The 14,121-nt window shown below is 58.6% G+C and overlaps 1 non-coding gene and 1 pseudogene across 1 annotated transcript; both read left to right on the top strand.

The window, feature by feature from the left end:
* The first annotated feature begins 1,136 nt into the window (after positions 1-1,136).
* LOC132937581 (5.8S ribosomal RNA) lies at positions 1,137-1,294 on the top strand. Its single transcript, XR_009663705.1, has one exon. It is a non-coding gene; the product is annotated as a 5.8S ribosomal RNA (ribosomal RNA).
* A 370-nt stretch (positions 1,295-1,664) lies between these two features.
* LOC132937754 (large subunit ribosomal RNA) lies at positions 1,665-4,563 on the top strand (annotated as a pseudogene).
* Positions 4,564-14,121: the final 9,558 nt, after the last annotated feature.

Below are 14,121 nucleotides of genomic sequence, written 5' to 3'. Positions count from 1 at the left end.
AACACGGGAAACCTCACCAGGCCCGGACACCGGAAAGATTGACAGATTGAGAGCTCTTTCTTGATTCGGTGGGTGGTGGTGCATGGCCGTTCTTAGTTGGTGGAGCGATCTGTCTGGTTAATTCCGATAACGAACGAGACTCTGTCCTGCTAACTAGGCGGGTAACCCCGGGTCGGCGTGTGCGCGGCGCGGGCGGTTTCGGCCGTTCGTGTTCGCGTACCCGTCGGCTCGGCCCGGTATCCCCGAACGCGTTCGCCCGTCGTCCACGGCGGTCGTCGAGCGCGGCCGCGCCATCCGCGTCCCGGCGTGCGGCGGGCGTGTGTCGGCCGGGGGGCAACCTCCGGTCGGCGCGCGTCCGTCGTGCGTCGGGCTCCGTGGTGAAGCGCGCCGTGTTCGCGGCCGTCGCCGGCGGATCACGATACGTTACTAGGGCTACCGCCGGCTCCCAGGAGCTTAAACTCTTCTTAGAGGGACAGGCGGCGGACGAAAATAGCCGCACGAGACTGAGCGATAACAGGTCTGTGATGCCCTTAGATGTTCTGGGCCGCACGCGCGCTACACTGAAGGAATCAGCGTGTGTTAACATTCCTGGGCCGACAGGCTTCCGGGTAACCCGCTGAACCTCCTTCGTGCTTAGGGATCGTGGCTTGCAATTTTTCCACGTGAACGAGGAATTCCCAGTAAGCGCGAGTCATCAGCTCGCGTTGATTACGTCCCTGCCCTTTGTACACACCGCCCGTCGCTACTACCGATTGAACGGTCGCATTGAGGTCTTCGGAGTGGACGCGCGTTATTCGGCCCCCTCGGGGGCTGGGTCGTCGCGCGATCGCGAAGATGACCGAAATCGGCCGTTTAGAGGAAGTAAAAGTCGTAACAAGGTTTCCGTAGGTGAACCTGCGGAAGGATCATTAGAGACGGGCCCGCGGTACCGGCAGCACTTGCCGGTCTCGCGCGCGCCTAATCCGACCCCGTGGCCGCGTGCGCTCGCGACTAGCTCGCCGACCGCCCGCGCGCCGCGACCCCCCGACCGAGCGTCGACCGAAAGATGGTTAACGTCGAAAGACCATACGGGCCCCGCCGTGCGTCCGCGCACGGCGCGTGGCCGGTAGAAGTTTCGTCGACAAAAAAAAACACCCGACCCCGAACAGCGGATCACTTGGCTCGTGGATCGATGAAGACCGCAGCTATCTGCGCGTCGTCGTGTAATCCGCAGGTTATACGAACATCGACCAGTCGAACGCACATTGCGGCCTCGGTGACCCGCGGGTCCCGGGCCACGCCTGTCTGAGGGTCGTATACCGGATACTCGGCCAGACCGATGCGCCGCCGGCAGGCGTCCGACGGCGGCGGCAGTCCTCCCGGGGACTGTCCGCCCGCCCGTCGGCCGCTCCGGTGGTGCGAGATTGGCGGTTCGACCGTGGAAAACCGCGCTCGCGCGGCCGCCTCCGGTCGTCCGCCCAAGTTGTGACGGCAAACAGTCACGGGTTCTCGCGTCGTCAAACGGCACGTCCCCGTCCGCCCGCCGCGCGAGAGCGCGGCCGGGTCGGCTGAGAGTCCACGGACCTCTCCGGCTTCCGAGACGCGGACGCGGACGGTCACCGTACGGGCGGAGCGCGGACCGCAGGCTGCCGTGTAATTTAAAAAAAAAAAAAACCGATACGTTCCGACCTCAGATCAGGCGGGACTACCCGCCGGATTTAAGCATATTAATAAGCGGAGGAAAAGAAAACAACCGTGATTCCCTTAGTAGCGGCGAGCGAACAGGGAAAAGCCCATCGCCGAATCCCGCCGCGCACTTTTGTGTCGCGGCACCTATGGGAGTTGTGGCGTACGGGCCGGCCTCGTTGCCGGGGCGCACGTGACGGTCCAAGTCTCCCTTGAACGGGGCCATGGCCCGCAGATGGTGCCAGGCCAGTAGAGGCCGTCACAGCGTTCCGGGATCGGACCGCGCCTTCGAGTCGGGTTGCTTGAGAGTGCAGCCCGAAGTTGGTGGTAAACTCCATCTAAGGCTAAATACGGCCACGAGACCGATAGTTTACAAGTACCGTGAGGGAAAGTTGAAAAGAACTTTGAAGAGAGAGTTCATAAGAACGTGAAACTGTTCGGGTGTAAACGGACAGAGCCCGCGAGTCCCCGCCGGGCGAATTCACGGTCGGTCTAACCGCCGGCCGGATCTTTCGCTCGGTTAGCGGACGTCGCGACCCGTTGGGCGCCGGCCGAAGGGCTTGGGTGGCGTTCGTCGCGGCGGTTGCGTTTCGGCGTGACCGTTCGCGCCGAACCCTGGTGCTCCTGGTCGGCTCGCCCGACGGCAAGAACCGTCGACGCGGCCCCGTCGCAGGCGGGGTCCCGTCGGTCGGCGACGATTTCGGGCTACTTTCCGACCCGTCTTGAAACACGGACCAAGGAGTCTAACGTGTGCGCGAGTCAACGGTGATCTTACGAAAAACCACGTTTGGCGCAATGAAAGTGAACCGTTTACGGTGCGGACGATGGCCTAGCGACCGAACCCACCGGCGTTCAAAGTCGCGCTGGTCCGCAGTCCGGGGGCGTCTTCGCCAGGTCGGCTTCGGCCGTCCGAGGGCGCACCCTTAGCGCACACGTTGGTACCCGAAAGATGGTGAACTATGCCTGGCCAGGATGAAGTCAGGGGAAACCCTGATGGAGGTCCGCAGCGATTCTGACGTGCAAATCGATCGTCTGAGCTGGGTATAGGGGCGAAAGACTAATCGAACCATCTAGTAGCTGGTTCCATCCGAAGTTTCCCTCAGGATAGCTGGCGCCGATGTGTCCCGCCCGTTCGCGGGCGTACGGACGCCGGTGGGACTCCGCGCTGTACGGCGCGGTAACAACACGCTCGTAACACGGAGGATGTCTCATACGGTAAAGCGAATGATTAGAGGACATTGGGGCCGAAACGACCTCAACCTATTCTCAAACTATAAATGGGTGAGATCGCCGGCTTTACCTGGTACACCGCGTGAACCGCGTGCGAAGCCGGCGACGGAACCCTAGGCGCTTAGTGGGCCATTTTTGGTAAGCAGAACTGGCGCTGCGGGATGAACCGAACGCCGAGTTAAGGCGCCGAAATCGACGCGTATTCAGAGACCATGAAAGGCGTTGGTTGCTGATGACAGCAGGACGGTGGCCATGGAAGTCGGAATCCGCTAAGGAGTGTGTAACAACTCACCTGCCGAAGCAACTAGCTCTGAAAATGGATGGCGCTGGAGCGTCGTGCCTATACTCGGCCGTCGACGGCATAGTGGGGCCGGTCGTCGCTCGCGGCGGTCGGTCCCGGCAAGCCTCGACGAGTAGGATGGCGCGGCGGTGTGCGTCGAAGGGCAGGTCGCGAGACCGCCTGGAGCCGCCGTCGGTGCAGATCTTGGTGGTAGTAGCAAATACTCGAGAGGGGCCCTCGGGGGCTGCCGTGGAGAAGGGTTTCTTGTGAACAGCCGTTGTCCAAGAGTCAGTCGATCCTAAGCCCGGGGAGAGATCCTCGTACCACGGGCGAAGGCGTTTTCGAATCGCCCTTGGGGCGAGAGGGAATCCGGTTCGTATTCCGGAACCCGACGCGGAACCGCTCCCTAGTGTTCGGGGCTCTTTTGTCTCGTCTGGGTAACCAGAATGAACTCGAAGAAGCCGCCGGGGGATCTGGGTAGAGTTCTCTTTTCTCTGTGAGCGTTGTACGTCCCTGGAATCCTCTAGCCGGGCGATAGGGACGCGAGCGCGAAGAGCACCGCTCGTTGCGGCGGTGTCCGTGATCCCCACGCGGACCTTGAAAATTCGAGAGAGGGCCACGCGGAGTCTTCGCGTCGGTTCGTACCGATATCCGCAGCAGGTCTCCGAGGTGAGCAGCCTCTAGCCGCATAGAATAATGTAGGTAAGGGAAGTCGGCAAAACCGATCCGTAACTTCGGGATAAGGATTGGCTCTGAGGAGCGTGGCTGTCGGGTTCGGGTCGTCGTAGAAGCGTAGGCGGTTTTGGCGACACCCCGGCCGTCGCCCGCGCGCCCGGTCTTCGGACCGGGAGCCTCGAGGCGGCCGCGGGCCCGTCGCCGTCCGCCGACCGTGGAACCACCGAGCTTCGGTCGCTGGCCGCGTCGCGGCCGGCCGATCGCCTTGGTGTCGGTTCGCCGTCACCGGGCGGTCCGGCCGCCGCGGCGTCGGTCGCGTAGCCGGATCGACAGCCATGTAACGGTCAACTCAGAACTGGCACGGACCAGGGGAATCCGACTGTCTAATTAAAACAAAGCATCGCGATGGCCCGGGACGGGTGTTGACGCGATGTGATTTCTGCCCAGTGCTCTGAATGTCAACGTGAAGAAATTCAAGCAAGCGCGGGTAAACGGCAGGAGTAACTATGACTCTTTTAAGGTAGCCAAATGCCTCGTCATCTAATTAGTGACGCGCATGAATGGATTAACGAGATTCTCACTGTCCCTATCTACTAGTGTTGGTCTGACAGCCATACAGTGCGGACGTGTTTTTGAGGTGCTCCGTGTACAACTCAAGTTCCGAACGGGTTAGAGTAGTTAAATTTTTGCGTTCTTAGTACCAAAAGATTCGTCTCGAGTAGACGCTTCTACTGGTGCATCGAGCGCGAAAATCGGTTAGGTTAGCAAGGCGTGAGGGCGTTTTTAGTCTGTCGCAAGCGTAAACTCTTTGTTTACGCCCGACCGGCAAAACCCTTTCAGCGATTTCTCGGGCTGTATTGCGAATTTCGCGTCGGACGATACACCGTTGAATTCGTGCTGTTCTAGCGCTAATTTTGGTGTAGGCCGCGCGAAAGTTCGACTTTCAGTGCCGAAGTTAGGCTCAAAAAGTTCGCGAGCGAACAGAAGGTCACAGAATCGAGGTACGACATCGCGGTTTGGACAGTCGAATAGTCTTTTTTAAGATAAATCGGCGGGCCCGAGCTGCGTTTTCGTGCAGCGATTTGCGGCCCCAGGAGCGGCGATCAAAGTTCCGGCGGGCGAGAGACGCGCGGCGGATCGTGCGGGTGCGCGCGGACCGACGCCAACGCGTGACGTGTCCGAGTGGCGTACGTGCGGCGCGCGGTGTTTAGGATCGTGCGAGTGCGCGCGGCCTGAGTGGTCACCGCCCCCGGGAAACTGCGAGTGCGCGAGCAAGTGTGCGGGCGCGCGTGAACGTGCGAGTGCGTACAACCGGTCCCCCCCAGTGCAACGCTCTGGTGGGCGAGTGCGCGGTGCGTGCGCGTACGCGAGTGGCGCGTTAAAATTCCCGCGAACAGACCGGTGTCGATTTTGAGTCGGTCTGTATAAGCCTTAGGGCGAACACGTTGCTGCGCTGCCGCCATCAGGTAAGGTGTTAGGATTTATATTATATAGGTTAAGGTAGCATAGTTCCAGTGCCGTTAGTACTCCCCACTCGCAAAGGAGGAAAAGGCGCTGCCACTAGGGTAGGTAGGCTCGATAGTTGTATTTAGGTTAAGTCCAAGAGCGCGGTCAGTCATGTCTGACATGGAACTGACCGACGAAGAGGGGGGATGCCTGGAAGAGGTAAGGGCGGGTGCACCGGCGGCGGGGGTCCCAGAGGGGGACACCGTCGCCAAGGTACAAAAGAGGAAGAGGGTGGACGGTCCAGAGGAGGAAGGCATTTCTGATTGCTCCTCCTTTGGTATTTCATCCTTTCCTCAAAAGGCAAGGAATATTGGTAGGGACCTGGACGCGCTCCTTCTGGCAGAGAAGGAGAAGCGAAAGATTTCGGCGGCCGCTCTGCGGACAATCTTGGAGATCAGGGAAAGGTATGAGGCCTTGCTCGATGAGGCCTATAGGCAGAACACGGTTCTGCAAGGTAGGGTCGAGGAGGCGAGGCGGTCTCAGTCGAGACCTGAGGTGCGCGAGGTTGTGGTGGAGAGGACGGTTGCGCCATCTCCGCCCAAGAAGAAGAAGAAGGTCGAGGACAAGGCCAAGGCCAAGTCTGCGGCTGCTAAGGAGAAGGTGAAGGGAAAGGTAAAGGAGCAGCCGTTTGTGGAGGTTGTGAGCAGGAAGAGCAAAAGGAAAAAGAAGAAGAAGAAGAAGAATGAGGAGAAGCCCAAGGAGCAGCCGAGAGTGGCCATCACCACCTCCAAGAAGGTGGCTAAGGCCATCGAGAGGGAGAAGGCGAGGGCTCCGGCCCGCGCCTTCGTCGTCTCGGTGGGGGCTGCTGGGGCCAGTGAGGCCAAGAAACAGCTCTGGGCCGATCTGGTCAAGGGGGTGGCGGTGCCCAAGCTTGGCGGCTCTGCGAAGCTCCCGAGAGGAGATCTGGTGGTTAGGCCGGCTGACGAGGCCACGTATGCGGCCTTGAAGGCCATGGAAAAAGACGGTAAGGGTGTGAGAGAGGAGAGTGCGAGATGGCCGACCGTACTAGTGTATGACGTGGATAGGGAAATTCCTAAGGAGAAGCTCGCGGGCCAGATCGTGGATCAGAACCCGGAGCTTGGTCTGGACAAGGAGGCCGTGGTCCCCCTCTTCATGAAGGGGCCCAAGACGGACGAGCTTGTTTGGTGGGTCTGCTCGGTTAGACCAAGCGCCTTCAAGACTCTGGTAGGAAAGAGTCTTTTCATCGGGTTGGCCAAGTGCAAGGTCAAGGAGTACGTTGACGTAGTCAGGTGCTTCAAGTGCCAGCACTTCGGTCACAGGGCTCTGAAGTGTGTGCAGACGGTGGACACTTGCGGGCGCTGCGCGGCCAAGGGCCATAGGGCCAAGGACTGCAAGAGCGTGCCGGTCAAGTGCGCCAACTGTGGCCTGGCTGCTCAGTCGGGGCACAGCGGTTGTGTGGCTCTTCACAAGGCGACCATCACGGTTGCCCGTAGGACAGATTTCGGCTCAAAATGATCTCTTCGACCTACTGTGTAGTCCAACTGAACATGAACGGGAATCATCTCGTCTCAGATCAGATACTGGACTACAGCAGGGCTAACGGGGTTGAGGTGCTTCTGCTTCAGGAAGTGCTGACCTCGGGAGACAAGTTGCTAGGTTTTGACTACCGCGCCACGAAAGTGGTTCTCAGCAGTAGGGACGGTAGTGCAGGGGCTGCCATAGTTGTCCTAAATCAGGACATCGAGGTGGTAGCCCTGCAGGGGCTCAGCGATAGGTTCTGCGCCGTGGCCAGTCTCAGGAAGAGACATGGACAGGCGGTCGTGTTCGTGTCAGCTTACTTCAAGTACAGCATCCCGACACGCATCTTTACGGACAGGCTAGGTGATATTCTTGATAGGGTCAACCAAGACGTCGTGATAGGGGCCGACGTGAACGCGCACTCGCCGCAATGGTTCAGTCGGCCGGGCAACAACTCGGGTTCAGCCCGGGGGACCCACGTCGAATCCCTGATCGCGGCGAAACACTTGACGGTGCACAACCAGCCTGGCCACCTCGACACGTACGAGAGGCCGGGTATGGGGGCATCGAACATAGATGTTACGCTGACGAGAGGGGGTTCACTGACGAACTCAGTCTCTGAATGGGAAGTGCTCGATGTCACCGACAGCGACCACAGGACCATCAGATTCAAGATCCGCGTCGGATCAGGGTCGGAGGGACCCGCGGTAGGGAAAAGTCGATTCAATGTTAGGAAAGCCGACTGGGATAGGTTTAGGTGGGTTCTGGCCCAGAAAGTTCTTGGTGAACATGAGACCATGGTGGGCGGTTGCGGACAGGTAGCGGAGTCTCTTACGCGTGCTCTCGGGCATGCCATGGAGGCCTCCATGCCCCGCTCCCGTAAATCCGTCAGGATGAAACCGCCATGGTGGGACGCCGGACTCGAAGAGTCCAAAAGGCGCCTCAATAACTTCAGACGCACCATGGACTATAAAGTCTCGGATAGGGACCAATTCAGAGTGCTCAGGAACGAGCACCTGAAAAAGATTAGGAAGGCCAAGATGGAGTCGTGGAGGAAGTTCGCTACCTCCAGCAACTCGGACATCTGGGGCCCGGTCTATCGCTGGGCTAGGAATGGATCTTCTAAGAGTAGGGTACCAAACGCTGTGCTTCGAGAAGACGGAACCTTCACGGTGACGGCTTTGGAGACGGCCGAGTGTCTGTTGGAGAGCCTAATCCCTAGGGACAGGGCTGCTCCTATCTTTGAGGCTGAGAGAGTAGGAAGAGTGAGACCAGAGGTCACGGAGGCCGAGGTTAAGGCGGCTGTCTGGAGGATGGCCCCTAACAAAGCTCCGGGACTGGATGGGATCACCGCTGGGGTACTCAGGAAGGCGTGGGGCGTCATCGGCTTGCCGCTGACCAACGTCCTGAGAGAGTGCCTCAGGAAGTCGGAATTTCCGGACTGTTGGAAGACAGCAGAGGTGGTGATCATCAGGAAGGGAGAGGACAGAGACCCGAGTCTTCCTAAGTCATATAGACCAGTCAGCCTGCTTTCGGCACCGTCAAAAGTGCTGGAACGGCTGGTGGTGGACAGGCTTGAGGAGGAAACGGGGGGCGCTCTTTCAGCAGAGCAACATGGTTTCAGGGTCGGTAAGTCCACAATCAGCGCGATCAAGTCGTGTCTGGATTGGGTGGACAACAGTGAGGAGATGGTGGTAGGAGTCTTTCTGGATATCTCAGGAGCCTTCGACAACCTGAGATGGAACGTTCTGATTAGGGACATGATGGATCTGGGGGCATCCGATGCAACTAGATCTATCATACAGAGCTATCTGACGGGCAGAAGGGCGGTGCTCTCGGTGGAGGGAGCGACAGCATTCGCGGATCTCACCAGAGGCTGCCCTCAAGGCTCACAGTTAGGGCCAAGTCTTTGGAATTTATCTATGGATAGGGCGTTGGTCACCAACACGGACGATAGGGTCAAACTGGTCGCGTACGCGGATGACCTGGCGGTTCTTATTGCGGGCTCCGATCTCGAAGAAATTCAGGGGAAAGCGAGAGCGACGCTCGGCGCCTTGCGCGAGTGGGCGAGCCGAAGAGGTCTAACCTTCTCGGCAAGCAAGTCTCAAGCGATCCCCCTGAAAGGAGGGCTGCGGCCGGGGTTCACTGTTCCCTTCGGGACAGAGGACATCGTGGCTGTGAGTTCAGTTAGGTATCTGGGCGTTGAATTGGACAGTAGGCGAAATTTCTGGGCGCACGTGAGCGGCGTGGCCGGAAAGTCCGACTCTCTGTACAGTAGGCTTAGAGCGGCATCGTCTGCGGACTGGGGTCTCCGACAGTCCACCTCCGCCGTAATATACAAGGCAGTCTTCCTGCCTCGTATCACTTACGCTGCGGAGATCTGGTCGAAAGGAGTCCTCACGGCGAAGGCGATAAAACTCCTCGGCAGCAAGCAGAGGAGGGCCCTTCTCTCTCTAACAGGGGCATACAGAACGACCTCAACGGATGCGTTGCAGGTTGTTGCTGGGCAGCTGCCTCTAGATTTGGAAATCCGATGGCATGTGGTTAGGATCAAAAGGAAAGCTGGTGAAATCTCAGAGGAGGAGATGAACAACCAGTGGGATAGGATCATAGACATCTGGCAGGATAGGTGGGATAATAGCACGAAGGGTCGTTGGACCCATGCTATTTTTCCCGACATAAGATGGAGACTGGCTCTCCCTCTCGAGGTGGATCACTACGTGTGCCAGTTCCTCACGGGTCACGGAGACTTCAACTCCAAGTTGGAGTCTTTCGCCCTGCGTGGTACGGGCGCGTGCAGATGTGAAACTGAGGACGAGACGGTGGACCACGTGCTCTTCAGATGCCCTGTGCTCTCTGCTGAGAGAGCAAGGCTCATCAGGCTTGTGGGCGAGGACGCATGGCCGTGTGAGACCAAGGTGTTACTGGACACTAGGTCAAACTACTGTGCACTGCGTCGCTTTGCTAGGGAGGCCATCGAGGCCAAAAGATCTTCGGATAGAGTAGGTATTCTCCAGGCTAGGTAGGCTCCGTCACAGGCGACGGAGGGGTTGGTGGGGACCCGGGGTTAGCGTGTAAGCGCTGGCCCGAATCTCCACCGCAAGGCCCACCACTAGCCGGCTGGGGAGCCAAAATAGTGGTAGGGGCCACGCCCCGGGTTGATCCACTGACATCAACCAAAAACCCAGTCAGTACCACGGGAGAGGGGAGCCCCACCGCGCACAGATACGGCCAGCCGGAGCTGTGCGTGGTGCCCCTCAAGGTTGAGGAGCCTACCTCGGCTGAAACGTGGTGGCTGTGGGGCAGGCGCCAGATAGTAGTACATAAACCACAACACCTAGTGGGAGGTCCGGTACCCAAGGTGGCACTTAACTGAGTCATCCCGGCCCTCAGAAAAGGTACGGGCCCTCCGGGGCCCGGTGCTGGTGGTCCACAGACGACCCTAGGCCGTAGGCGGTTAGCCGTCGACGTCCTAGCTCCACCTCCGCCCGTAAGTAGCGCCCAGCGCTAAGGCACGGACGGATGGCGGTAGGCGAGAGCCACAAAACCCGGAGACTCCTGTCCCTATCTACTAGTGTTGGTCTGACAGCCATACAGTGCGGACGTGTTTTTGAGGTGCTCCGTGTACAACTCAAGTTCCGAACGGGTTAGAGTAGTTAAATTTTTGCGTTCTTAGTACCAAAAGATTCGTCTCGAGTAGACGCTTCTACTGGTGCATCGAGCGCGAAAATCGGTTAGGTTAGCAAGGCGTGAGGGCGTTTTTAGTCTGTCGCAAGCGTAAACTCTTTGTTTACGCCCGACCGGCAAAACCCTTTCAGCGATTTCTCGGGCTGTATTGCGAATTTCGCGTCGGACGATACACCGTTGAATTCGTGCTGTTCTAGCGCTAATTTTGGTGTAGGCCGCGCGAAAGTTCGACTTTCAGTGCCGAAGTTAGGCTCAAAAAGTTCGCGAGCGAACAGAAGGTCACAGAATCGAGGTACGACATCGCGGTTTGGACAGTCGAATAGTCTTTTTTAAGATAAATCGACGGGCCCGAGCTGCGTTTTCGTGCAGCGATTTGCGGCCCCAGGAGCGGCGATCAAAGTTCCGGCGGGCGAGAGACGCGCGGCGGATCGTGCGGGTGCGCGCGGACCGACGCCAACGCGTGACGTGTCCGAGTGGCGTACGTGCGGCGCGCGGTGTTTAGGATCGTGCGAGTGCGCGCGGCCTGAGTGGTCACCGCCCCCGGGAAACTGCGAGTGCGCGAGCAAGTGTGCGGGCGCGCGTGAACGTGCGAGTGCGTACAACCGGTCCCCCCCAGTGCAACGCTCTGGTGGGCGAGTGCGCGGTGCGTGCGCGTACGCGAGTGGCGCGTTAAAATTCCCGCGAACAGACCGGTGTCGATTTTGAGTCGGTCTGTATAAGCCTTAGGGCGAACACGTTGCTGCGCTGCCGCCATCAGGTAAGGTGTTAGGATTTATATTATATAGGTTAAGGTAGCATAGTTCCAGTGCCGTTAGTACTCCCCACTCGCAAAGGAGGAAAAGGCGCTGCCACTAGGGTAGGTAGGCTCGATAGTTGTATTTAGGTTAAGTCCAAGAGCGCGGTCAGTCATGTCTGACATGGAACTGACCGACGAAGAGGGGGGATGCCTGGAAGAGGTAAGGGCGGGTGCACCGGCGGCGGGGGTCCCAGAGGGGGACACCGTCGCCAAGGTACAAAAGAGGAAGAGGGTGGACGGTCCAGAGGAGGAAGGCATTTCTGAATGCTCCTCCTTTGGTATTTCATCCTTTCCTCAAAAGGCAAGGAATATTGGTAGGGACCTGGACGCGCTCCTTCTGGCAGAGAAGGAGAAGCGAAAGATTTCGGCGGCCGCTCTGCGGACAATCTTGGAGATCAGGGAAAGGTATGAGGCCTTGCTCGATGAGGCCTATAGGCAGAACACGGTTCTGCAAGGTAGGGTCGAGGAGGCGAGGCGGTCTCAGTCGAGACCTGAGGTGCGCGAGGTTGTGGTGGAGAGGACGGTTGCGCCATCTCCGCCCAAGAAGAAGAAGAAGGTCGAGGACAAGGCCAAGGCCAAGTCTGCGGCTGCTAAGGAGAAGGTGAAGGGAAAGGTAAAGGAGCAGCCGTTTGTGGAGGTTGTGAGCAGGAAGAGCAAAAGGAAAAAGAAGAAGAAGAAGAAGAATGAGGAGAAGCCCAAGGAGCAGCCGAGAGTGGCCACCACCACCTCCAAGAAGGTGGCTAAGGCCATCGAGAGGGAGAAGGCGAGGGCTCCGGCCCGCGCCTTCGTCGTCTCGGTGGGGGCTGCTGGGGCCAGTGAGGCCAAGAAACAGCTCTGGGCCGATCTGGTCAAGGGGGTGGCGGTGCCCAAGCTTGGCGGCTCTGCGAAGCTCCCGAGAGGAGATCTGGTGGTTAGGCCGGCTGACGAGGCCACGTATGCGGCCTTGAAGGCCATGGAAAAAGACGGTAAGGGTGTGAGAGAGGAGAGTGCGAGATGGCCGACCGTACTAGTGTATGACGTGGATAGGGAAATTCCTAAGGAGAAGCTCGCGGGCCAGATCGTGGATCAGAACCCGGAGCTTGGTCTGGACAAGGAGGCCGTGGTCCCCCTCTTCATGAAGGGGCCCAAGACGGACGAGCTTGTTTGGTGGGTCTGCTCGGTTAGACCAAGCGCCTTCAAGACTCTGGTAGGAAAGAGTCTTTTCATCGGGTTGGCCAAGTGCAAGGTCAAGGAGTACGTTGACGTAGTCAGGTGCTTCAAGTGCCAGCATTTCGGTCACAGGGCTCTGAAGTGTGTGCAGACGGTGGACACTTGCGGGCGCTGCGCGGTCAAGGGCCATAGGGCCAAGGACTGCAAGAGCGTGCCGGTCAAGTGCGCCAACTGTGGCCTGGCTGCTCAGTCGGGGCACAGCGGTTGTGTGGCTCTTCACAAGGCGACCATCACGGTTGCCCGTAGGACAGATTTCGGCTCAAAATGATCTCTTCGACCTACTGTGTAGTCCAACTGAACATGAACGGGAATCATCTCGTCTCAGATCAGATACTGGACTACAGCAGGGCTAACGGGGTTGAGGTGCTTCTGCTTCAGGAAGTGCTGACCTCGGGAGACAAGTTGCTAGGTTTTGACTACCGCGCCACGAAAGTGGTTCTCAGCAGTAGGGACGGTAGTGCAGGGGCTGCCATAGTTGTCCTAAATCAGGACATCGAGGTGGTAGCCCTGCAGGGGCTCAGCGATAGGTTCTGCGCCGTGGCCAGTCTCAGGAAGAGACATGGACAGGCGGTCGTGTTCGTGTCAGCTTACTTCAAGTACAGCATCCCGACACGCATCTTTACGGACAGGCTAGGTGATATTCTTGATAGGGTCAACCAAGACGTCGTGATAGGGGCCGACGTGAACGCGCACTCGCCGCAATGGTTCAGTCGGCCGGGCAACAACTCGGGTTCAGCCCGGGGGACCCACGTCGAATCCCTGATCGCGGCGAAACACTTGACGGTGCACAACCAGCCTGGCCACCTCGACACGTACGAGAGGCCGGGTATGGGGGCATCGAACATAGATGTTACGCTGACGAGAGGGGGTTCACTGACGAACTCAGTCTCTGAATGGGAAGTGCTCGATGTCACCGACAGCGACCACAGGACCATCAGATTCAAGATCCGCGTCGGATCAGGGTCGGAGGGACCCGCGGTAGGGAAAAGTCGATTCAATGTTAGGAAAGCCGACTGGGATAGGTTTAGGTGGGTTCTGGCCCAGAAAGTTCTTGGTGAACATGAGACCATGGTGGGCGGTTGCGGACAGGTAGCGGAGTCTCTTACGCGTGCTCTCGGGCATGCCATGGAGGCCTCCATGCCCCGCTCCCGTAAATCCGTCAGGATGAAACCGCCATGGTGGGACGCCGGACTCGAAGAGTCCAAAAGGCGCCTCAATAACTTCAGACGCACCATGGACTATAAAGTCTCGGATAGGGACCAATTCAGAGTGCTCAGGAACGAGCACCTGAAAAAGATTAGGAAGGCCAAGATGGAGTCGTGGAGGAAGTTCGCTACCTCCAGCAACTCGGACATCTGGGGCCCGGTCTATCGTTGGGCTAGGAATGGATCTTCTAAGAGTAGGGTACCAAACGCTGTGCTTCGAGAAGACGGAACCTTCACGGTGACGGCTTTGGAGACGGCCGAGTGTCTGTTGGAGAGCCTAATCCCTAGGGACAGGGCTGCTCCTATCTTTGAGGCTGAGAGAGTAGGAAGAGTGAGACCAGAGGTCACGGAGGCCGAGGTTAAGGCGGCTGTCTGGAGGATGGCCCCTA

The sequence above is a fragment of the Metopolophium dirhodum genome, chromosome 1 (genome assembly GCF_019925205.1).
Source record: "Metopolophium dirhodum isolate CAU chromosome 1, ASM1992520v1, whole genome shotgun sequence".
NCBI lineage: Eukaryota > Metazoa > Arthropoda > Insecta > Hemiptera > Aphididae > Metopolophium > Metopolophium dirhodum.
This window is presented reverse-complemented; position numbering and strand designations above follow the sequence as displayed.